Source organism: Anomaloglossus baeobatrachus, assembly GCF_048569485.1.
Source record: "Anomaloglossus baeobatrachus isolate aAnoBae1 chromosome 9 unlocalized genomic scaffold, aAnoBae1.hap1 SUPER_9_unloc_5, whole genome shotgun sequence".
Taxonomy (NCBI): domain Eukaryota; kingdom Metazoa; phylum Chordata; class Amphibia; order Anura; family Aromobatidae; genus Anomaloglossus; species Anomaloglossus baeobatrachus.
The window spans coordinates 112223-133461 of record NW_027441823.1 but is presented as its reverse complement, the minus strand read 5'-3'; the positions used below and the strand labels follow the sequence as shown (position 1 = coordinate 133461).

Genomic DNA, 21239 nt, shown 5'->3' with positions numbered 1-21239 from the left:
TAACCCAGTTTCCAAAAGCAGAACTCGATTCACCTGATTCATATTAGCCCGATTAGCGAATTGAAATGAATTTTTATCTAACACACTTTTTACTTGCTTTATTCATCCAAATAGCAAACTCATCACCACTCAACTTCACCAACTCTGCTATGTCCCGTGCAGTATCTTGTTGTCAGTCTAATCTAGATCATGTGTAATTGAATGGAATAGATCCCTTTTGGACAAAGTGGAGTCAGATGCTGCAGTGACCACAGGTGTGAGAGGATCTACAATTGGCATCTGGTGTTATCTCTCTGCTTCCACTCCAAATAAAGTTACCTGTTGTTACCTGAACGTCAAATACTAAGAATGGGCGGCCTATGAAAGAATTAGTACTTTCATTAAGTATACTAAACCGGCTAATTGGGAATAGACAAACTGTAAAAAGCCCTCTGAGAAAGCCCCTCTCTAACCTTTGTTAGTAAGCTTTTCTGTAGCCTGCCTGTTGATGTATTTTCGGCTTGAACAGTGCACAACATGAAGAGACGGAACACTGGCGGCTTGTCACAATGCCCCCCGATGACATCACAATAGCGCTGCTGCCTAGAAAACAAGCTGCGCAGAAGAAGTTGTTCTTTGGGTGGGAGGGTGGGCTAGTGGAAGGAGGGGGCAATCTCTTTTTTTCCCGGGTGGTAGGGGGATGACAGGAGAAGGGAAGCGGGTGGTGAGAAAGGTACAGAGGGCAGGGTTTGGGGGCTGGGAAGGAAAGGGAAAAGATTAGGGTTTGGGGATGATGAAAGGGCTTTCTACGGGTAAGGATGGCAAAGGGTGGCAGTGACGGAAAGTCAGGCAACCTGTCCTGTCCGTCTTTTTGTATCGTGAATTGGAAAGACTGCAAGGGGGAGGGGAGTTGCTTGCGCCCTAAAGGAGGAGTTATTCAGATTCATTGCAGTGGGCGGCGGCTGCAAAACGCACCATTCTTCTTGTTTTTGCTCTGCAAAGCAGCCTTTTCAAGGGTTGGCTTGGGTGACAAAATGTCTTGTGTAGGCGTGGGTTTGTCTCCCTCTCGCTCTCTCTCCCTAAGATGTGTCCGGCATAGGCCAGGGTGCCACTCGAGGCCCAAACCAATTCTGGTTATCGCTTCTCGGCCTTTTGGCTAAGATCAAGTGTAGTATCTGTTCTTATCAGTTTAATATCTGATACGTCCCCTATCTGGGGACCATATATTAAATGGATTTTTAGAACAGGGAGATGGAAAAAGAGCTTGCTCTGTCCACTCCACGCATTGACCTGGTATTGCAGTACCTCCAGGAACGGTGCACCCCTTCTTAACCCAGTTTCCAAAAGCAGAACTCGATTCACCTGATTCATATTAGCCCGATTAGCGAATTGAAATGAATTTTTATCTAACACACTTTTTACTTGCTTTATTCATCCAAATAGCAAACTCATCACCACTCAACTTCACCAACTCTGCTATGTCCCGTGCAGTATCTTGTTGTCAGTCTAATCTAGATCATGTGTAATTGAATGGAATAGATCCCTTTTGGACAAAGTGGAGTCAGATGCTGCAGTGACCACAGGTGTGAGAGGATCTACAATTGGCATCTGGTGTTATCTCTCTGCTTCCACTCCAAATAAAGTTACCTGTTGTTACCTGAACGTCAAATACTAAGAATGGGCGGCCTATGAAAGAATTAGTACTTTCATTAAGTATACTAAACCGGCTAATTGGGAATAGACAAACTGTAAAAAGCCCTCTGAGAAAGCCCCTCTCTAACCTTTGTTAGTAAGCTTTTCTGTAGCCTGCCTGTTGATGTATTTTCGGTTTGAACAGTGCACAACATGAAGAGACGGAACACTGGCGGCTTGTCACAATGCCCCCCGATGACATCACAATAGCGCTGCTGCCTAGAAAACAAGCTGCGCAGAAGAAGTTGTTCTTTGGGTGGGAGGGTGGGCTAGTGGAAGGAGGGGGCAATCTCTTTTTTTCCCGGGTGGTAGGGGGATGACAGGAGAAGGGAAGCGGGTGGTGAGAAAGGTACAGAGGGCAGGGTTTGGGGGCTGGGAAGGAAAGGGAAAAGATTAGGGTTTGGGGATGATGAAAGGGCTTTCTACGGGTAAGGATGGCAAAGGGTGGCAGTGACGGAAAGTCAGGCAACCTGTCCTGTCCGTCTTTTTGTATCGTGAATTGGAAAGACTGCAAGGGGGAGGGGAGTTGCTTGCGCCCTAAAGGAGGAGTTATTCAGATTCATTGCAGTGGGCGGCGGCTGCAAAACGCACCATTCTTCTTGTTTTTGCTCTGCAAAGCAGCCTTTTCAAGGGTTGGCTTGGGTGACAAAATGTCTTGTGTAGGCGTGGGTTTGTCTCCCTCTCGCTCTCTCTCCCTAAGATGTGTCCGGCATAGGCCAGGGTGCCACTCGAGGCCCAAACCAATTCTGGTTATCGCTTCTCGGCCTTTTGGCTAAGATCAAGTGTAGTATCTGTTCTTATCAGTTTAATATCTGATACGTCCCCTATCTGGGGACCATATATTAAATGGATTTTTAGAACAGGGAGATGGAAAAAGAGCTTGCTCTGTCCACTCCACGCATTGACCTGGTATTGCAGTACCTCCAGGAACGGTGCACCCCTTCTTAACCCAGTTTCCAAAAGCAGAACTCGATTCACCTGATTCATATTAGCCCGATTAGCGAATTGAAATGAATTTTTATCTAACACACTTTTTACTTGCTTTATTCATCCAAATAGCAAACTCATCACCACTCAACTTCACCAACTCTGCTATGTCCCGTGCAGTATCTTGTTGTCAGTCTAATCTAGATCATGTGTAATTGAATGGAATAGATCCCTTTTGGACAAAGTGGAGTCAGATGCTGCAGTGACCACAGGTGTGAGAGGATCTACAATTGGCATCTGGTGTTATCTCTCTGCTTCCACTCCAAATAAAGTTACCTGTTGTTACCTGAACGTCAAATACTAAGAATGGGCGGCCTATGAAAGAATTAGTACTTTCATTAAGTATACTAAACCGGCTAATTGGGAATAGACAAACTGTAAAAAGCCCTCTGAGAAAGCCCCTCTCTAACCTTTGTTAGTAAGCTTTTCTGTAGCCTGCCTGTTGATGTATTTTCGGTTTGAACAGTGCACAACATGAAGAGACGGAACACTGGCGGCTTGTCACAATGCCCCCCGATGACATCACAATAGCGCTGCTGCCTAGAAAACAAGCTGCGCAGAAGAAGTTGTTCTTTGGGTGGGAGGGTGGGCTAGTGGAAGGAGGGGGCAATCTCTTTTTTTCCCGGGTGGTAGGGGGATGACAGGAGAAGGGAAGCGGGTGGTGAGAAAGGTACAGAGGGCAGGGTTTGGGGGCTGGGAAGGAAAGGGAAAAGATTAGGGTTTGGGGATGATGAAAGGGCTTTCTACGGGTAAGGATGGCAAAGGGTGGCAGTGACGGAAAGTCAGGCAACCTGTCCTGTCCGTCTTTTTGTATCGTGAATTGGAAAGACTGCAAGGGGGAGGGGAGTTGCTTGCGCCCTAAAGGAGGAGTTATTCAGATTCATTGCAGTGGGCGGCGGCTGCAAAACGCACCATTCTTCTTGTTTTTGCTCTGCAAAGCAGCCTTTTCAAGGGTTGGCTTGGGTGACAAAATGTCTTGTGTAGGCGTGGGTTTGTCTCCCTCTCGCTCTCTCTCCCTAAGATGTGTCCGGCATAGGCCAGGGTGCCACTCGAGGCCCAAACCAATTCTGGTTATCGCTTCTCGGCCTTTTGGCTAAGATCAAGTGTAGTATCTGTTCTTATCAGTTTAATATCTGATACGTCCCCTATCTGGGGACCATATATTAAATGGATTTTTAGAACAGGGAGATGGAAAAAGAGCTTGCTCTGTCCACTCCACGCATTGACCTGGTATTGCAGTACCTCCAGGAACGGTGCACCCCTTCTTAACCCAGTTTCCAAAAGCAGAACTCGATTCACCTGATTCATATTAGCCCGATTAGCGAATTGAAATGAATTTTTATCTAACACACTTTTTACTTGCTTTATTCATCCAAATAGCAAACTCATCACCACTCAACTTCACCAACTCTGCTATGTCCCGTGCAGTATCTTGTTGTCAGTCTAATCTAGATCATGTGTAATTGAATGGAATAGATCCCTTTTGGACAAAGTGGAGTCAGATGCTGCAGTGACCACAGGTGTGAGAGGATCTACAATTGGCATCTGGTGTTATCTCTCTGCTTCCACTCCAAATAAAGTTACCTGTTGTTACCTGAACGTCAAATACTAAGAATGGGCGGCCTATGAAAGAATTAGTACTTTCATTAAGTATACTAAACCGGCTAATTGGGAATAGACAAACTGTAAAAAGCCCTCTGAGAAAGCCCCTCTCTAACCTTTGTTAGTAAGCTTTTCTGTAGCCTGCCTGTTGATGTATTTTCGGTTTGAACAGTGCACAACATGAAGAGACGGAACACTGGCGGCTTGTCACAATGCCCCCCGATGACATCACAATAGCGCTGCTGCCTAGAAAACAAGCTGCGCAGAAGAAGTTGTTCTTTGGGTGGGAGGGTGGGCTAGTGGAAGGAGGGGGCAATCTCTTTTTTTCCCGGGTGGTAGGGGGATGACAGGAGAAGGGAAGCGGGTGGTGAGAAAGGTACAGAGGGCAGGGTTTGGGGGCTGGGAAGGAAAGGGAAAAGATTAGGGTTTGGGGATGATGAAAGGGCTTTCTACGGGTAAGGATGGCAAAGGGTGGCAGTGACGGAAAGTCAGGCAACCTGTCCTGTCCGTCTTTTTGTATCGTGAATTGGAAAGACTGCAAGGGGGAGGGGAGTTGCTTGCGCCCTAAAGGAGGAGTTATTCAGATTCATTGCAGTGGGCGGCGGCTGCAAAACGCACCATTCTTCTTGTTTTTGCTCTGCAAAGCAGCCTTTTCAAGGGTTGGCTTGGGTGACAAAATGTCTTGTGTAGGCGTGGGTTTGTCTCCCTCTCGCTCTCTCTCCCTAAGATGTGTCCGGCATAGGCCAGGGTGCCACTCGAGGCCCAAACCAATTCTGGTTATCGCTTCTCGGCCTTTTGGCTAAGATCAAGTGTAGTATCTGTTCTTATCAGTTTAATATCTGATACGTCCCCTATCTGGGGACCATATATTAAATGGATTTTTAGAACAGGGAGATGGAAAAAGAGCTTGCTCTGTCCACTCCACGCATTGACCTGGTATTGCAGTACCTCCAGGAACGGTGCACCCCTTCTTAACCCAGTTTCCAAAAGCAGAACTCGATTCACCTGATTCATATTAGCCCGATTAGCGAATTGAAATGAATTTTTATCTAACACACTTTTTACTTGCTTTATTCATCCAAATAGCAAACTCATCACCACTCAACTTCACCAACTCTGCTATGTCCCGTGCAGTATCTTGTTGTCAGTCTAATCTAGATCATGTGTAATTGAATGGAATAGATCCCTTTTGGACAAAGTGGAGTCAGATGCTGCAGTGACCACAGGTGTGAGAGGATCTACAATTGGCATCTGGTGTTATCTCTCTGCTTCCACTCCAAATAAAGTTACCTGTTGTTACCTGAACGTCAAATACTAAGAATGGGCGGCCTATGAAAGAATTAGTACTTTCATTAAGTATACTAAACCGGCTAATTGGGAATAGACAAACTGTAAAAAGCCCTCTGAGAAAGCCCCTCTCTAACCTTTGTTAGTAAGCTTTTCTGTAGCCTGCCTGTTGATGTATTTTCGGTTTGAACAGTGCACAACATGAAGAGACGGAACACTGGCGGCTTGTCACAATGCCCCCCGATGACATCACAATAGCGCTGCTGCCTAGAAAACAAGCTGCGCAGAAGAAGTTGTTCTTTGGGTGGGAGGGTGGGCTAGTGGAAGGAGGGGGCAATCTCTTTTTTTCCCGGGTGGTAGGGGGATGACAGGAGAAGGGAAGCGGGTGGTGAGAAAGGTACAGAGGGCAGGGTTTGGGGGCTGGGAAGGAAAGGGAAAAGATTAGGGTTTGGGGATGATGAAAGGGCTTTCTACGGGTAAGGATGGCAAAGGGTGGCAGTGACGGAAAGTCAGGCAACCTGTCCTGTCCGTCTTTTTGTATCGTGAATTGGAAAGACTGCAAGGGGGAGGGGAGTTGCTTGCGCCCTAAAGGAGGAGTTATTCAGATTCATTGCAGTGGGCGGCGGCTGCAAAACGCACCATTCTTCTTGTTTTTGCTCTGCAAAGCAGCCTTTTCAAGGGTTGGCTTGGGTGACAAAATGTCTTGTGTAGGCGTGGGTTTGTCTCCCTCTCGCTCTCTCTCCCTAAGATGTGTCCGGCATAGGCCAGGGTGCCACTCGAGGCCCAAACCAATTCTGGTTATCGCTTCTCGGCCTTTTGGCTAAGATCAAGTGTAGTATCTGTTCTTATCAGTTTAATATCTGATACGTCCCCTATCTGGGGACCATATATTAAATGGATTTTTAGAACAGGGAGATGGAAAAAGAGCTTGCTCTGTCCACTCCACGCATTGACCTGGTATTGCAGTACCTCCAGGAACGGTGCACCCCTTCTTAACCCAGTTTCCAAAAGCAGAACTCGATTCACCTGATTCATATTAGCCCGATTAGCGAATTGAAATGAATTTTTATCTAACACACTTTTTACTTGCTTTATTCATCCAAATAGCAAACTCATCACCACTCAACTTCACCAACTCTGCTATGTCCCGTGCAGTATCTTGTTGTCAGTCTAATCTAGATCATGTGTAATTGAATGGAATAGATCCCTTTTGGACAAAGTGGAGTCAGATGCTGCAGTGACCACAGGTGTGAGAGGATCTACAATTGGCATCTGGTGTTATCTCTCTGCTTCCACTCCAAATAAAGTTACCTGTTGTTACCTGAACGTCAAATACTAAGAATGGGCGGCCTATGAAAGAATTAGTACTTTCATTAAGTATACTAAACCGGCTAATTGGGAATAGACAAACTGTAAAAAGCCCTCTGAGAAAGCCCCTCTCTAACCTTTGTTAGTAAGCTTTTCTGTAGCCTGCCTGTTGATGTATTTTCGGTTTGAACAGTGCACAACATGAAGAGACGGAACACTGGCGGCTTGTCACAATGCCCCCCGATGACATCACAATAGCGCTGCTGCCTAGAAAACAAGCTGCGCAGAAGAAGTTGTTCTTTGGGTGGGAGGGTGGGCTAGTGGAAGGAGGGGGCAATCTCTTTTTTTCCCGGGTGGTAGGGGGATGACAGGAGAAGGGAAGCGGGTGGTGAGAAAGGTACAGAGGGCAGGGTTTGGGGGCTGGGAAGGAAAGGGAAAAGATTAGGGTTTGGGGATGATGAAAGGGCTTTCTACGGGTAAGGATGGCAAAGGGTGGCAGTGACGGAAAGTCAGGCAACCTGTCCTGTCCGTCTTTTTGTATCGTGAATTGGAAAGACTGCAAGGGGGAGGGGAGTTGCTTGCGCCCTAAAGGAGGAGTTTTTCAGATTCATTGCAGTGGGCGGCGGCTGCAAAACGCACCATTCTTCTTGTTTTTGCTCTGCAAAGCAGCCTTTTCAAGGGTTGGCTTGGGTGACAAAATGTCTTGTGTAGGCGTGGGTTTGTCTCCCTCTCGCTCTCTCTCCCTAAGATGTGTCCGGCATAGGCCAGGGTGCCACTCGAGGCCCAAACCAATTCTGGTTATCGCTTCTCGGCCTTTTGGCTAAGATCAAGTGTAGTATCTGTTCTTATCAGTTTAATATCTGATACGTCCCCTATCTGGGGACCATATATTAAATGGATTTTTAGAACAGGGAGATGGAAAAAGAGCTTGCTCTGTCCACTCCACGCATTGACCTGGTATTGCAGTACCTCCAGGAACGGTGCACCCCTTCTTAACCCAGTTTCCAAAAGCAGAACTCGATTCACCTGATTCATATTAGCCCGATTAGCGAATTGAAATGAATTTTTATCTAACACACTTTTTACTTGCTTTATTCATCCAAATAGCAAACTCATCACCACTCAACTTCACCAACTCTGCTATGTCCCGTGCAGTATCTTGTTGTCAGTCTAATCTAGATCATGTGTAATTGAATGGAATAGATCCCTTTTGGACAAAGTGGAGTCAGATGCTGCAGTGACCACAGGTGTGAGAGGATCTACAATTGGCATCTGGTGTTATCTCTCTGCTTCCACTCCAAATAAAGTTACCTGTTGTTACCTGAACGTCAAATACTAAGAATGGGCGGCCTATGAAAGAATTAGTACTTTCATTAAGTATACTAAACCGGCTAATTGGGAATAGACAAACTGTAAAAAGCCCTCTGAGAAAGCCCCTCTCTAACCTTTGTTAGTAAGCTTTTCTGTAGCCTGCCTGTTGATGTATTTTCGGTTTGAACAGTGCACAACATGAAGAGACGGAACACTGGCGGCTTGTCACAATGCCCCCCGATGACATCACAATAGCGCTGCTGCCTAGAAAACAAGCTGCGCAGAAGAAGTTGTTCTTTGGGTGGGAGGGTGGGCTAGTGGAAGGAGGGGGCAATCTCTTTTTTTCCCGGGTGGTAGGGGGATGACAGGAGAAGGGAAGCGGGTGGTGAGAAAGGTACAGAGGGCAGGGTTTGGGGGCTGGGAAGGAAAGGGAAAAGATTAGGGTTTGGGGATGATGAAAGGGCTTTCTACGGGTAAGGATGGCAAAGGGTGGCAGTGACGGAAAGTCAGGCAACCTGTCCTGTCCGTCTTTTTGTATCGTGAATTGGAAAGACTGCAAGGGGGAGGGGAGTTGCTTGCGCCCTAAAGGAGGAGTTATTCAGATTCATTGCAGTGGGCGGCGGCTGCAAAACGCACCATTCTTCTTGTTTTTGCTCTGCAAAGCAGCCTTTTCAAGGGTTGGCTTGGGTGACAAAATGTCTTGTGTAGGCGTGGGTTTGTCTCCCTCTCGCTCTCTCTCCCTAAGATGTGTCCGGCATAGGCCAGGGTGCCACTCGAGGCCCAAACCAATTCTGGTTATCGCTTCTCGGCCTTTTGGCTAAGATCAAGTGTAGTATCTGTTCTTATCAGTTTAATATCTGATACGTCCCCTATCTGGGGACCATATATTAAATGGATTTTTAGAACAGGGAGATGGAAAAAGAGCTTGCTCTGTCCACTCCACGCATTGACCTGGTATTGCAGTACCTCCAGGAACGGTGCACCCCTTCTTAACCCAGTTTCCAAAAGCAGAACTCGATTCACCTGATTCATATTAGCCCGATTAGCGAATTGAAATGAATTTTTATCTAACACACTTTTTACTTGCTTTATTCATCCAAATAGCAAACTCATCACCACTCAACTTCACCAACTCTGCTATGTCCCGTGCAGTATCTTGTTGTCAGTCTAATCTAGATCATGTGTAATTGAATGGAATAGATCCCTTTTGGACAAAGTGGAGTCAGATGCTGCAGTGACCACAGGTGTGAGAGGATCTACAATTGGCATCTGGTGTTATCTCTCTGCTTCCACTCCAAATAAAGTTACCTGTTGTTACCTGAACGTCAAATACTAAGAATGGGCGGCCTATGAAAGAATTAGTACTTTCATTAAGTATACTAAACCGGCTAATTGGGAATAGACAAACTGTAAAAAGCCCTCTGAGAAAGCCCCTCTCTAACCTTTGTTAGTAAGCTTTTCTGTAGCCTGCCTGTTGATGTATTTTCGGTTTGAACAGTGCACAACATGAAGAGACGGAACACTGGCGGCTTGTCACAATGCCCCCCGATGACATCACAATAGCGCTGCTGCCTAGAAAACAAGCTGCGCAGAAGAAGTTGTTCTTTGGGTGGGAGGGTGGGCTAGTGGAAGGAGGGGGCAATCTCTTTTTTTCCCGGGTGGTAGGGGGATGACAGGAGAAGGGAAGCGGGTGGTGAGAAAGGTACAGAGGGCAGGGTTTGGGGGCTGGGAAGGAAAGGGAAAAGATTAGGGTTTGGGGATGATGAAAGGGCTTTCTACGGGTAAGGATGGCAAAGGGTGGCAGTGACGGAAAGTCAGGCAACCTGTCCTGTCCGTCTTTTTGTATCGTGAATTGGAAAGACTGCAAGGGGGAGGGGAGTTGCTTGCGCCCTAAAGGAGGAGTTTTTCAGATTCATTGCAGTGGGCGGCGGCTGCAAAACGCACCATTCTTCTTGTTTTTGCTCTGCAAAGCAGCCTTTTCAAGGGTTGGCTTGGGTGACAAAATGTCTTGTGTAGGCGTGGGTTTGTCTCCCTCTCGCTCTCTCTCCCTAAGATGTGTCCGGCATAGGCCAGGGTGCCACTCGAGGCCCAAACCAATTCTGGTTATCGCTTCTCGGCCTTTTGGCTAAGATCAAGTGTAGTATCTGTTCTTATCAGTTTAATATCTGATACGTCCCCTATCTGGGGACCATATATTAAATGGATTTTTAGAACAGGGAGATGGAAAAAGAGCTTGCTCTGTCCACTCCACGCATTGACCTGGTATTGCAGTACCTCCAGGAACGGTGCACCCCTTCTTAACCCAGTTTCCAAAAGCAGAACTCGATTCACCTGATTCATATTAGCCCGATTAGCGAATTGAAATGAATTTTTATCTAACACACTTTTTACTTGCTTTATTCATCCAAATAGCAAACTCATCACCACTCAACTTCACCAACTCTGCTATGTCCCGTGCAGTATCTTGTTGTCAGTCTAATCTAGATCATGTGTAATTGAATGGAATAGATCCCTTTTGGACAAAGTGGAGTCAGATGCTGCAGTGACCACAGGTGTGAGAGGATCTACAATTGGCATCTGGTGTTATCTCTCTGCTTCCACTCCAAATAAAGTTACCTGTTGTTACCTGAACGTCAAATACTAAGAATGGGCGGCCTATGAAAGAATTAGTACTTTCATTAAGTATACTAAACCGGCTAATTGGGAATAGACAAACTGTAAAAAGCCCTCTGAGAAAGCCCCTCTCTAACCTTTGTTAGTAAGCTTTTCTGTAGCCTGCCTGTTGATGTATTTTCGGTTTGAACAGTGCACAACATGAAGAGACGGAACACTGGCGGCTTGTCACAATGCCCCCCGATGACATCACAATAGCGCTGCTGCCTAGAAAACAAGCTGCGCAGAAGAAGTTGTTCTTTGGGTGGGAGGGTGGGCTAGTGGAAGGAGGGGGCAATCTCTTTTTTTCCCGGGTGGTAGGGGGATGACAGGAGAAGGGAAGCGGGTGGTGAGAAAGGTACAGAGGGCAGGGTTTGGGGGCTGGGAAGGAAAGGGAAAAGATTAGGGTTTGGGGATGATGAAAGGGCTTTCTACGGGTAAGGATGGCAAAGGGTGGCAGTGACGGAAAGTCAGGCAACCTGTCCTGTCCGTCTTTTTGTATCGTGAATTGGAAAGACTGCAAGGGGGAGGGGAGTTGCTTGCGCCCTAAAGGAGGAGTTATTCAGATTCATTGCAGTGGGCGGCGGCTGCAAAACGCACCATTCTTCTTGTTTTTGCTCTGCAAAGCAGCCTTTTCAAGGGTTGGCTTGGGTGACAAAATGTCTTGTGTAGGCGTGGGTTTGTCTCCCTCTCGCTCTCTCTCCCTAAGATGTGTCCGGCATAGGCCAGGGTGCCACTCGAGGCCCAAACCAATTCTGGTTATCGCTTCTCGGCCTTTTGGCTAAGATCAAGTGTAGTATCTGTTCTTATCAGTTTAATATCTGATACGTCCCCTATCTGGGGACCATATATTAAATGGATTTTTAGAACAGGGAGATGGAAAAAGAGCTTGCTCTGTCCACTCCACGCATTGACCTGGTATTGCAGTACCTCCAGGAACGGTGCACCCCTTCTTAACCCAGTTTCCAAAAGCAGAACTCGATTCACCTGATTCATATTAGCCCGATTAGCGAATTGAAATGAATTTTTATCTAACACACTTTTTACTTGCTTTATTCATCCAAATAGCAAACTCATCACCACTCAACTTCACCAACTCTGCTATGTCCCGTGCAGTATCTTGTTGTCAGTCTAATCTAGATCATGTGTAATTGAATGGAATAGATCCCTTTTGGACAAAGTGGAGTCAGATGCTGCAGTGACCACAGGTGTGAGAGGATCTACAATTGGCATCTGGTGTTATCTCTCTGCTTCCACTCCAAATAAAGTTACCTGTTGTTACCTGAACGTCAAATACTAAGAATGGGCGGCCTATGAAAGAATTAGTACTTTCATTAAGTATACTAAACCGGCTAATTGGGAATAGACAAACTGTAAAAAGCCCTCTGAGAAAGCCCCTCTCTAACCTTTGTTAGTAAGCTTTTCTGTAGCCTGCCTGTTGATGTATTTTCGGTTTGAACAGTGCACAACATGAAGAGACGGAACACTGGCGGCTTGTCACAATGCCCCCCGATGACATCACAATAGCGCTGCTGCCTAGAAAACAAGCTGCGCAGAAGAAGTTGTTCTTTGGGTGGGAGGGTGGGCTAGTGGAAGGAGGGGGCAATCTCTTTTTTTCCCGGGTGGTAGGGGGATGACAGGAGAAGGGAAGCGGGTGGTGAGAAAGGTACAGAGGGCAGGGTTTGGGGGCTGGGAAGGAAAGGGAAAAGATTAGGGTTTGGGGATGATGAAAGGGCTTTCTACGGGTAAGGATGGCAAAGGGTGGCAGTGACGGAAAGTCAGGCAACCTGTCCTGTCCGTCTTTTTGTATCGTGAATTGGAAAGACTGCAAGGGGGAGGGGAGTTGCTTGCGCCCTAAAGGAGGAGTTTTTCAGATTCATTGCAGTGGGCGGCGGCTGCAAAACGCACCATTCTTCTTGTTTTTGCTCTGCAAAGCAGCCTTTTCAAGGGTTGGCTTGGGTGACAAAATGTCTTGTGTAGGCGTGGGTTTGTCTCCCTCTCGCTCTCTCTCCCTAAGATGTGTCCGGCATAGGCCAGGGTTCCACTCGAGGCCCAAACCAATTCTGGTTATCGCTTCTCGGCCTTTTGGCTAAGATCAAGTGTAGTATCTGTTCTTATCAGTTTAATATCTGATACGTCCCCTATCTGGGGACCATATATTAAATGGATTTTTAGAACAGGGAGATGGAAAAAGAGCTTGCTCTGTCCACTCCACGCATTGACCTGGTATTGCAGTACCTCCAGGAACGGTGCACCCCTTCTTAACCCAGTTTCCAAAAGCAGAACTCGATTCACCTGATTCATATTAGCCCGATTAGCGAATTGAAATGAATTTTTATCTAACACACTTTTTACTTGCTTTATTCATCCAAATAGCAAACTCATCACCACTCAACTTCACCAACTCTGCTATGTCCCGTGCAGTATCTTGTTGTCAGTCTAATCTAGATCATGTGTAATTGAATGGAATAGATCCCTTTTGGACAAAGTGGAGTCAGATGCTGCAGTGACCACAGGTGTGAGAGGATCTACAATTGGCATCTGGTGTTATCTCTCTGCTTCCACTCCAAATAAAGTTACCTGTTGTTACCTGAACGTCAAATACTAAGAATGGGCGGCCTATGAAAGAATTAGTACTTTCATTAAGTATACTAAACCGGCTAATTGGGAATAGACAAACTGTAAAAAGCCCTCTGAGAAAGCCCCTCTCTAACCTTTGTTAGTAAGCTTTTCTGTAGCCTGCCTGTTGATGTATTTTCGGTTTGAACAGTGCACAACATGAAGAGACGGAACACTGGCGGCTTGTCACAATGCCCCCCGATGACATCACAATAGCGCTGCTGCCTAGAAAACAAGCTGCGCAGAAGAAGTTGTTCTTTGGGTGGGAGGGTGGGCTAGTGGAAGGAGGGGGCAATCTCTTTTTTTCCCGGGTGGTAGGGGGATGACAGGAGAAGGGAAGCGGGTGGTGAGAAAGGTACAGAGGGCAGGGTTTGGGGGCTGGGAAGGAAAGGGAAAAGATTAGGGTTTGGGGATGATGAAAGGGCTTTCTACGGGTAAGGATGGCAAAGGGTGGCAGTGACGGAAAGTCAGGCAACCTGTCCTGTCCGTCTTTTTGTATCGTGAATTGGAAAGACTGCAAGGGGGAGGGGAGTTGCTTGCGCCCTAAAGGAGGAGTTTTTCAGATTCATTGCAGTGGGCGGCGGCTGCAAAACGCACCATTCTTCTTGTTTTTGCTCTGCAAAGCAGCCTTTTCAAGGGTTGGCTTGGGTGACAAAATGTCTTGTGTAGGCGTGGGTTTGTCTCCCTCTCGCTCTCTCTCCCTAAGATGTGTCCGGCATAGGCCAGGGTGCCACTCGAGGCCCAAACCAATTCTGGTTATCGCTTCTCGGCCTTTTGGCTAAGATCAAGTGTAGTATCTGTTCTTATCAGTTTAATATCTGATACGTCCCCTATCTGGGGACCATATATTAAATGGATTTTTAGAACAGGGAGATGGAAAAAGAGCTTGCTCTGTCCACTCCACGCATTGACCTGGTATTGCAGTACCTCCAGGAACGGTGCACCCCTTCTTAACCCAGTTTCCAAAAGCAGAACTCGATTCACCTGATTCATATTAGCCCGATTAGCGAATTGAAATGAATTTTTATCTAACACACTTTTTACTTGCTTTATTCATCCAAATAGCAAACTCATCACCACTCAACTTCACCAACTCTGCTATGTCCCGTGCAGTATCTTGTTGTCAGTCTAATCTAGATCATGTGTAATTGAATGGAATAGATCCCTTTTGGACAAAGTGGAGTCAGATGCTGCAGTGACCACAGGTGTGAGAGGATCTACAATTGGCATCTGGTGTTATCTCTCTACTTCCACTCCAAATAAAGTTACCTGTTGTTACCTGAACGTCAAATACTAAGAATGGGCGGCCTATGAAAGAATTAGTACTTTCATTAAGTATACTAAACCGGCTAATTGGGAATAGACAAACTGTAAAAAGCCCTCTGAGAAAGCCCCTCTCTAACCTTTGTTAGTAAGCTTTTCTGTAGCCTGCCTGTTGATGTATTTTCGGTTTGAACAGTGCACAACATGAAGAGACGGAACACTGGCGGCTTGTCACAATGCCCCCCGATGACATCACAATAGCGCTGCTGCCTAGAAAACAAGCTGCGCAGAAGAAGTTGTTCTTTGGGTGGGAGGGTGGGCTAGTGGAAGGAGGGGGCAATCTCTTTTTTTCCCGGGTGGTAGGGGGATGACAGGAGAAGGGAAGCGGGTGGTGAGAAAGGTACAGAGGGCAGGGTTTGGGGGCTGGGAAGGAAAGGGAAAAGATTAGGGTTTGGGGATGATGAAAGGGCTTTCTACGGGTAAGGATGGCAAAGGGTGGCAGTGACGGAAAGTCAGGCAACCTGTCCTGTCCGTCTTTTTGTATCGTGAATTGGAAAGACTGCAAGGGGGAGGGGAGTTGCTTGCGCCCTAAAGGAGGAGTTTTTCAGATTCATTGCAGTGGGCGGCGGCTGCAAAACGCACCATTCTTCTTGTTTTTGCTCTGCAAAGCAGCCTTTTCAAGGGTTGGCTTGGGTGACAAAATGTCTTGTGTAGGCGTGGGTTTGTCTCCCTCTCGCTCTCTCTCCCTAAGATGTGTCCGGCATAGGCCAGGGTGCCACTCGAGGCCCAAACCAATTCTGGTTATCGCTTCTCGGCCTTTTGGCTAAGATCAAGTGTAGTATCTGTTCTTATCAGTTTAATATCTGATACGTCCCCTATCTGGGGACCATATATTAAATGGATTTTTAGAACAGGGAGATGGAAAAAGAGCTTGCTCTGTCCACTCCACGCATTGACCTGGTATTGCAGTACCTCCAGGAACGGTGCACCCCTTCTTAACCCAGTTTCCAAAAGCAGAACTCGATTCACCTGATTCATATTAGCCCGATTAGCGAATTGAAATGAATTTTTATCTAACACACTTTTTACTTGCTTTATTCATCCAAATAGCAAACTCATCACCACTCAACTTCACCAACTCTGCTATGTCCCGTGCAGTATCTTGTTGTCAGTCTAATCTAGATCATGTGTAATTGAATGGAATAGATCCCTTTTGGACAAAGTGGAGTCAGATGCTGCAGTGACCACAGGTGTGAGAGGATCTACAATTGGCATCTGGTGTTATCTCTCTGCTTCCACTCCAAATAAAGTTACCTGTTGTTACCTGAACGTCAAATACTAAGAATGGGCGGCCTATGAAAGAATTAGTACTTTCATTAAGTATACTAAACCGGCTAATTGGGAATAGACAAACTGTAAAAAGCCCTCTGAGAAAGCCCCTCTCTAACCTTTGTTAGTAAGCTTTTCTGTAGCCTGCCTGTTGATGTATTTTCGGTTTGAACAGTGCACAACATGAAGAGACGGAACACTGGCGGCTTGTCACAATGCCCCCCGATGACATCACAATAGCGCTGCTGCCTAGAAAACAAGCTGCGCAGAAGAAGTTGTTCTTTGGGTGGGAGGGTGGGCTAGTGGAAGGAGGGGGCAATCTCTTTTTTTCCCGGGTGGTAGGGGGATGACAGGAGAAGGGAAGCGGGTGGTGAGAAAGGTACAGAGGGCAGGGTTTGGGGGCTGGGAAGGAAAGGGAAAAGATTAGGGTTTGGGGATGATGAAAGGGCTTTCTACGGGTAAGGATGGCAAAGGGTGGCAGTGACGGAAAGTCAGGCAACCTGTCCTGTCCGTCTTTTTGTATCGTGAATTGGAAAGACTGCAAGGGGGAGGGGAGTTGCTTGCGCCCTAAAGGAGGAGTTTTTCAGATTCATTGCAGTGGGCGGCGGCTGCAAAACGCACCATTCTTCTTGTTTTTGCTCTGCAAAGCAGCCTTTTCAAGGGTTGGCTTGGGTGACAAAATGTCTTGTGTAGGCGTGGGTTTGTCTCCCTCTCGCTCTCTCTCCCTAAGATGTGTCCGGCATAGGCCAGGGTGCCACTCGAGGCCCAAACCAATTCTGGTTATCGCTTCTCGGCCTTTTGGCTAAGATCAAGTGTAGTATCTGTTCTTATCAGTTTAATATCTGATACGTCCCCTATCTGGGGACCATATATTAAATGGATTTTTAGAACAGGGAGATGGAAAAAGAGCTTGCTCTGTCCACTCCACGCATTGACCTGGTATTGCAGTACCTCCAGGAACGGTGCACCCCTTCTTAACCCAGTTTCCAAAAGCAGAACTCGATTCACCTGATTCATATTAGCCCGATTAGCGAATTGAAATGAATTTTTATCTAACACACTTTTTACTTGCTTTATTCATCCAAATAGCAAACTCATCACCACTCAACTTCACCAACTCTGCTATGTCCCGTGCAGTATCTTGTTGTCAGTCTAATCTAGATCATGTGTAATTGAATGGAATAGATCCCTTTTGGACAAAGTGGAGTCAGATGCTGCAGTGACCACAGGTGTGAGAGGATCTACAATTGGCATCTGGTGTTATCTCTCTGCTTCCACTCCAAATAAAGTTACCTGTTGTTACCTGAACGTCAAATACTAAGAATGGGCGGCCTATGAAAGAATTAGTACTTTCATTAAGTATACTAAACCGGCTAATTGGGAATAGACAAACTGTAAAAAGCCCTCTGAGAAAGCCCCTCTCTAACCTTTGTTAGTAAGCTTTTCTGTAGCCTGCCTGTTGATGTATTTTCGGTTTGAACAGTGCACAACATGAAGAGACGGAACACTGGCGGCTTGTCACAATGCCCCCCGATGACATCACAATAGCGCTGCTGCCTAGAAAACAAGCTGCGCAGAAGAAGTTGTTCTTTGGGTGGGAGGGTGGGCTAGTGGAAGGAGGGGGCAATCTCTTTTTTTCCCGGGTGGTAGGGGGATGACAGGAGAAGGGAAGCGGGTGGTGAGAAAGGTACAGAGGGCAGGGTTTGGGGGCTGGGAAGGAAAGGGAAAAGATTAGGGTTTGGGGATGATGAAAGGGCTTTCTACGGGTAAGGATGGCAAAGGGTGGCAGTGACGGAAAGTCAGGCAACCTGTCCTGTCCGTCTTTTTGTATCGTGAATTGGAAAGACTGCAAGGGGGAGGGGAGTTGCTTGCGCCCTAAAGGAGGAGTTATTCAGATTCATTGCAGTGGGCGGCGGCTGCAAAACGCACCATTCTTCTTGTTTTTGCTCTGCAAAGCAGCCTTTTCAAGGGTTGGCTTGGGTGACAAAATGTCTTGTGTAGGCGTGGGTTTGTCTCCCTCTCGCTCTCTCTCCCTAAGATGTGTCCGGCATAGGCCAGGGTGCCACTCGAGGCCCAAACCAATTCTGGTTATCGCTTCTCGGCCTTTTGGCTAAGATCAAGTGTAGTATCTGTTCTTATCAGTTTAATATCTGATACGTCCCCTATCTGGGGACCATATATTAAATGGATTTTTAGAACAGGGAGATGGAAAAAGAGCTTGCTCTGTCCACTCCACGCATTGACCTGGTATTGCAGTACCTCCAGGAACGGTGCACCCCTTCTTAACCCAGTTTCCAAAAGCAGAACTCGATTCACCTGATTCATATTAGCCCGATTAGCGAATTGAAATGAATTTTTATCTAACACACTTTTTACTTGCTTTATTCATCCAAATAGCAAATTCATCACCACTCAACTTCACCAACTCTGCTATGTCCCGTGCAGTATCTTGTTGTCAGTCTAATCTAGATCATGTGTAATTGAATGGAATAGATCCCTTTTGGACAAAGTGGAGTCAGATGCTGCAGTGACCACAGGTGTGAGAGGATCTACAATTGGCATCTGGTGTTATCTCTCTGCTTCCACTCCAAATAAAGTTACCTGTTGTTACCTGAACGTCAAATACTAAGAATGGGCGGCCTATGAAAGAATTAGTACTTTCATTAAGTATACTAAACCGGCTAATTGGGAATAGACAAACTGTAAAAAGCCCTCTGAGAAAGCCCCTCTCTAACCTTTGTTAGTAAGCTTTTCTGTAGCCTGCCTGTTGATGTATTTTCGGTTTGAACAGTGCACAACATGAAGAGACGGAACACTGGCGGCTTGTCACAATGCCCCCCGATGACATCACAATAGCGCTGCTGCCTAGAAAACAAGCTGCGCAGAAGAAGTTGTTCTTTGGGTGGGAGGGTGGGCTAGTGGAAGGAGGGGGCAATCTCTTTTTTTCCCGGGTGGTAGGGGGATGACAGGAGAAGGGAAGCGGGTGGTGAGAAAGGTACAGAGGGCAGGGTTTGGGGGCTGGGAAGGAAAGGGAAAAGATTAGGGTTTGGGGATGATGAAAGGGCTTTCTACGGGTAAGGATGGCAAAGGGTGGCAGTGACGGAAAGTCAGGCAACCTGTCCTGTCCGTCTTTTTGTATCGTGAATTGGAAAGACTGCAAGGGGGAGGGGAGTTGCTTGCGCCCTAAAGGAGGAGTTATTCAGATTCATTGCAGTGGGCGGCGGCTGCAAAACGCACCATTCTTCTTGTTTTTGCTCTGCAAAGCAGCCTTTTCAAGGGTTGGCTTGGGTGACAAAATGTCTTGTGTAGGCGTGGGTTTGTCTCCCTCTCGCTCTCTCTCCCTAAGATGTGTCCGGCATAGGCCAGGGTGCCACTCGAGGCCCAAACCAATTCTGGTTATCGCTTCTCGGCCTTTTGGCTAAGATCAAGTGTAGTATCTGTTCTTATCAGTTTAATATCTGATACGTCCCCTATCTGGGGACCATATATTAAATGGATTTTTAGAACAGGGAGATGGAAAAAGAGCTTGCTCTGTCCACTCCACGCATTGACCTGGTATTGCAGTACCTCCAGGAACGGTGCACCCCTTCTTAACCCAGTTTCCAAAAGCAGAACTCGATTCACCTGATTCATATTAGCCCGATTAGCGAATTGAAATGAATTTTTATCTAACACACTTTTTACTTGCTTTATTCATCCAAATAGCAAACTCATCACCACTCAACTTCACCAACTCTGCTATGTCCCGTGCAGTATCTTGTTGTCAGTCTAATCTAGATCATGTGTAATTGAATGGAATAGATCCCTTTTGGACAAAGTGGAGTCAGATGCTGCAGTGACCACAGGTGTGAGAGGATCTACAATTGGCATCTGGTGTTATCTCTCTGCTTCCACTCCAAATAAAGTTACCTGTTGTTACCTGAACGTCAAATACTAAGAATGGGCGGCCTATGAAAGAATTAGTACTTTCATTAAGTATACTAAACCGGCTAATTGGGAATAGACAAACTGTAAAAAGCCCTCTGAGAAAGCCCCTCTCTAACCTTTGTTAGTAAGCTTTTCTGTAGCCTGCCTGTTGATGTATTTTCGGTTTGAACAGTGCACAACATGAAGAGACGGAACACTGGCGGCTTGTCACAATGCCCCCCGATGACATCACAATAGCGCTGCTGCCTAGAAAACAAGCTGCGCAGAAGAAGTTGTTCTTTGGGTGGGAGGGTGGGCTAGTGGAAGGAGGGGGCAATCTCTTTTTTTCCCGGGTGGTAGGGGGATGACAGGAGAAGGGAAGCGGGTGGTGAGAAAGGTACAGAGGGCAGGGTTTGGGGGCTGGGAAGGAAAGGGAAAAGATTAGGGTTTGGGGATGATGAAAGGGCTTTCTACGGGTAAGGATGGCAAAGGCTGGCAGTGACGGAAAGTCAGGCAACCTGTCCTGTCCGTCTTTTTGTATCGTGAATTGGAAAGACTGCAAGGGGGAGGGGAGTTGCTTGCGCCCTAAAGGAGGAGTTTTTCAGATTCATTGCAGTGGGCGGCGGCTGCAAAACGCACCATTCTTCTTGTTTTTGCTCTGCAAAGCAGCCTTTTCAAGGGTTGGCTTGGGTGACAAAATGTCTTGTGTAGGCGTGGGTTTGTCTCCCTCTCGCTCTCTCTCCCTAAGATGTGTCCGGCATAGGCCAGGGTGCCACTCGAGGCCCAAACCAATTCTGGTTATCGCTTCTCGGCCTTTTGGCTAAGATCAAGTGTAGTATCTGTTCTTATCAGTTTAATATCTGATACGTCCCCTATCTGGGGACCATATATTAAATGGATTTTTAGAACAGGGAGATGGAAAAAGAGCTTGCTCTGTCCACTCCACGCATTGACCTGGTATTGCAGTACCTCCAGGAACGGTGCACCCCTTCTTAACCCAGTTTCCAAAAGCAGAACTCGATTCACCTGATTCATATTAGCCCGATTAGCGAATTGAAATGAATTTTTATCTAACACACTTTTTACTTGCTTTATTCATCCAAATAGCAAACTCATCACCACTCAACTTCACCAACTCTGCTATGTCCCGTGCAGTATCTTGTTGTCAGTCTAATCTAGATCATGTGTAATTGAATGGAATAGATCCCTTTTGGACAAAGTGGAGTCAGATGCTGCAGTGACCACAGGTGTGAGAGGATCTACAATTGGCATCTGGTGTTATCTCTCTGCTTCCACTCCAAATA

General features: G+C 46.6%; 16 non-coding genes across 16 annotated transcripts; all 16 read left to right on the top strand.

The window, feature by feature from the left end:
• Positions 1–1115: 1115 nt before the first annotated feature.
• On the top strand, positions 1116–1306 carry LOC142259845 (U2 spliceosomal RNA). The gene has a single exon (XR_012728198.1). It is a non-coding gene; the product is annotated as a U2 spliceosomal RNA (small nuclear RNA).
• Positions 1307–2423: 1117 nt separating this feature from the next.
• Positions 2424–2614, top strand: LOC142259844 (U2 spliceosomal RNA). Its single transcript, XR_012728197.1, has one exon. It is a non-coding gene; the product is annotated as a U2 spliceosomal RNA (small nuclear RNA).
• A 1117-nt stretch (positions 2615–3731) lies between these two features.
• Positions 3732–3922, top strand: LOC142259842 (U2 spliceosomal RNA). Its single transcript, XR_012728195.1, has one exon. It is a non-coding gene; the product is annotated as a U2 spliceosomal RNA (small nuclear RNA).
• A 1117-nt stretch (positions 3923–5039) lies between these two features.
• Positions 5040–5230, top strand: LOC142259840 (U2 spliceosomal RNA). Its single transcript, XR_012728194.1, has one exon. It is a non-coding gene; the product is annotated as a U2 spliceosomal RNA (small nuclear RNA).
• A 1117-nt stretch (positions 5231–6347) lies between these two features.
• On the top strand, positions 6348–6538 carry LOC142259839 (U2 spliceosomal RNA). The gene has a single exon (XR_012728193.1). It is a non-coding gene; the product is annotated as a U2 spliceosomal RNA (small nuclear RNA).
• Positions 6539–7655: 1117 nt separating this feature from the next.
• On the top strand, positions 7656–7846 carry LOC142259838 (U2 spliceosomal RNA). Its single transcript, XR_012728192.1, has one exon. It is a non-coding gene; the product is annotated as a U2 spliceosomal RNA (small nuclear RNA).
• A 1117-nt stretch (positions 7847–8963) lies between these two features.
• On the top strand, positions 8964–9154 carry LOC142259837 (U2 spliceosomal RNA). Its single transcript, XR_012728191.1, has one exon. It is a non-coding gene; the product is annotated as a U2 spliceosomal RNA (small nuclear RNA).
• Positions 9155–10271: 1117 nt separating this feature from the next.
• Positions 10272–10462, top strand: LOC142259836 (U2 spliceosomal RNA). The gene has a single exon (XR_012728190.1). It is a non-coding gene; the product is annotated as a U2 spliceosomal RNA (small nuclear RNA).
• A 1117-nt stretch (positions 10463–11579) lies between these two features.
• Positions 11580–11770, top strand: LOC142259835 (U2 spliceosomal RNA). The gene has a single exon (XR_012728189.1). It is a non-coding gene; the product is annotated as a U2 spliceosomal RNA (small nuclear RNA).
• A 1117-nt stretch (positions 11771–12887) lies between these two features.
• Positions 12888–13078, top strand: LOC142259834 (U2 spliceosomal RNA). Its single transcript, XR_012728188.1, has one exon. It is a non-coding gene; the product is annotated as a U2 spliceosomal RNA (small nuclear RNA).
• A 1117-nt stretch (positions 13079–14195) lies between these two features.
• Positions 14196–14386, top strand: LOC142259833 (U2 spliceosomal RNA). The gene has a single exon (XR_012728187.1). It is a non-coding gene; the product is annotated as a U2 spliceosomal RNA (small nuclear RNA).
• A 1117-nt stretch (positions 14387–15503) lies between these two features.
• LOC142259832 (U2 spliceosomal RNA) lies at positions 15504–15694 on the top strand. Its single transcript, XR_012728186.1, has one exon. It is a non-coding gene; the product is annotated as a U2 spliceosomal RNA (small nuclear RNA).
• Positions 15695–16811: 1117 nt separating this feature from the next.
• Positions 16812–17002, top strand: LOC142259829 (U2 spliceosomal RNA). Its single transcript, XR_012728184.1, has one exon. It is a non-coding gene; the product is annotated as a U2 spliceosomal RNA (small nuclear RNA).
• A 1117-nt stretch (positions 17003–18119) lies between these two features.
• LOC142259828 (U2 spliceosomal RNA) lies at positions 18120–18310 on the top strand. The gene has a single exon (XR_012728183.1). It is a non-coding gene; the product is annotated as a U2 spliceosomal RNA (small nuclear RNA).
• Positions 18311–19427: 1117 nt separating this feature from the next.
• Positions 19428–19618, top strand: LOC142259827 (U2 spliceosomal RNA). The gene has a single exon (XR_012728182.1). It is a non-coding gene; the product is annotated as a U2 spliceosomal RNA (small nuclear RNA).
• A 1117-nt stretch (positions 19619–20735) lies between these two features.
• On the top strand, positions 20736–20926 carry LOC142259826 (U2 spliceosomal RNA). Its single transcript, XR_012728181.1, has one exon. It is a non-coding gene; the product is annotated as a U2 spliceosomal RNA (small nuclear RNA).
• The last annotated feature ends 313 nt before the right edge of the window (positions 20927–21239 follow it).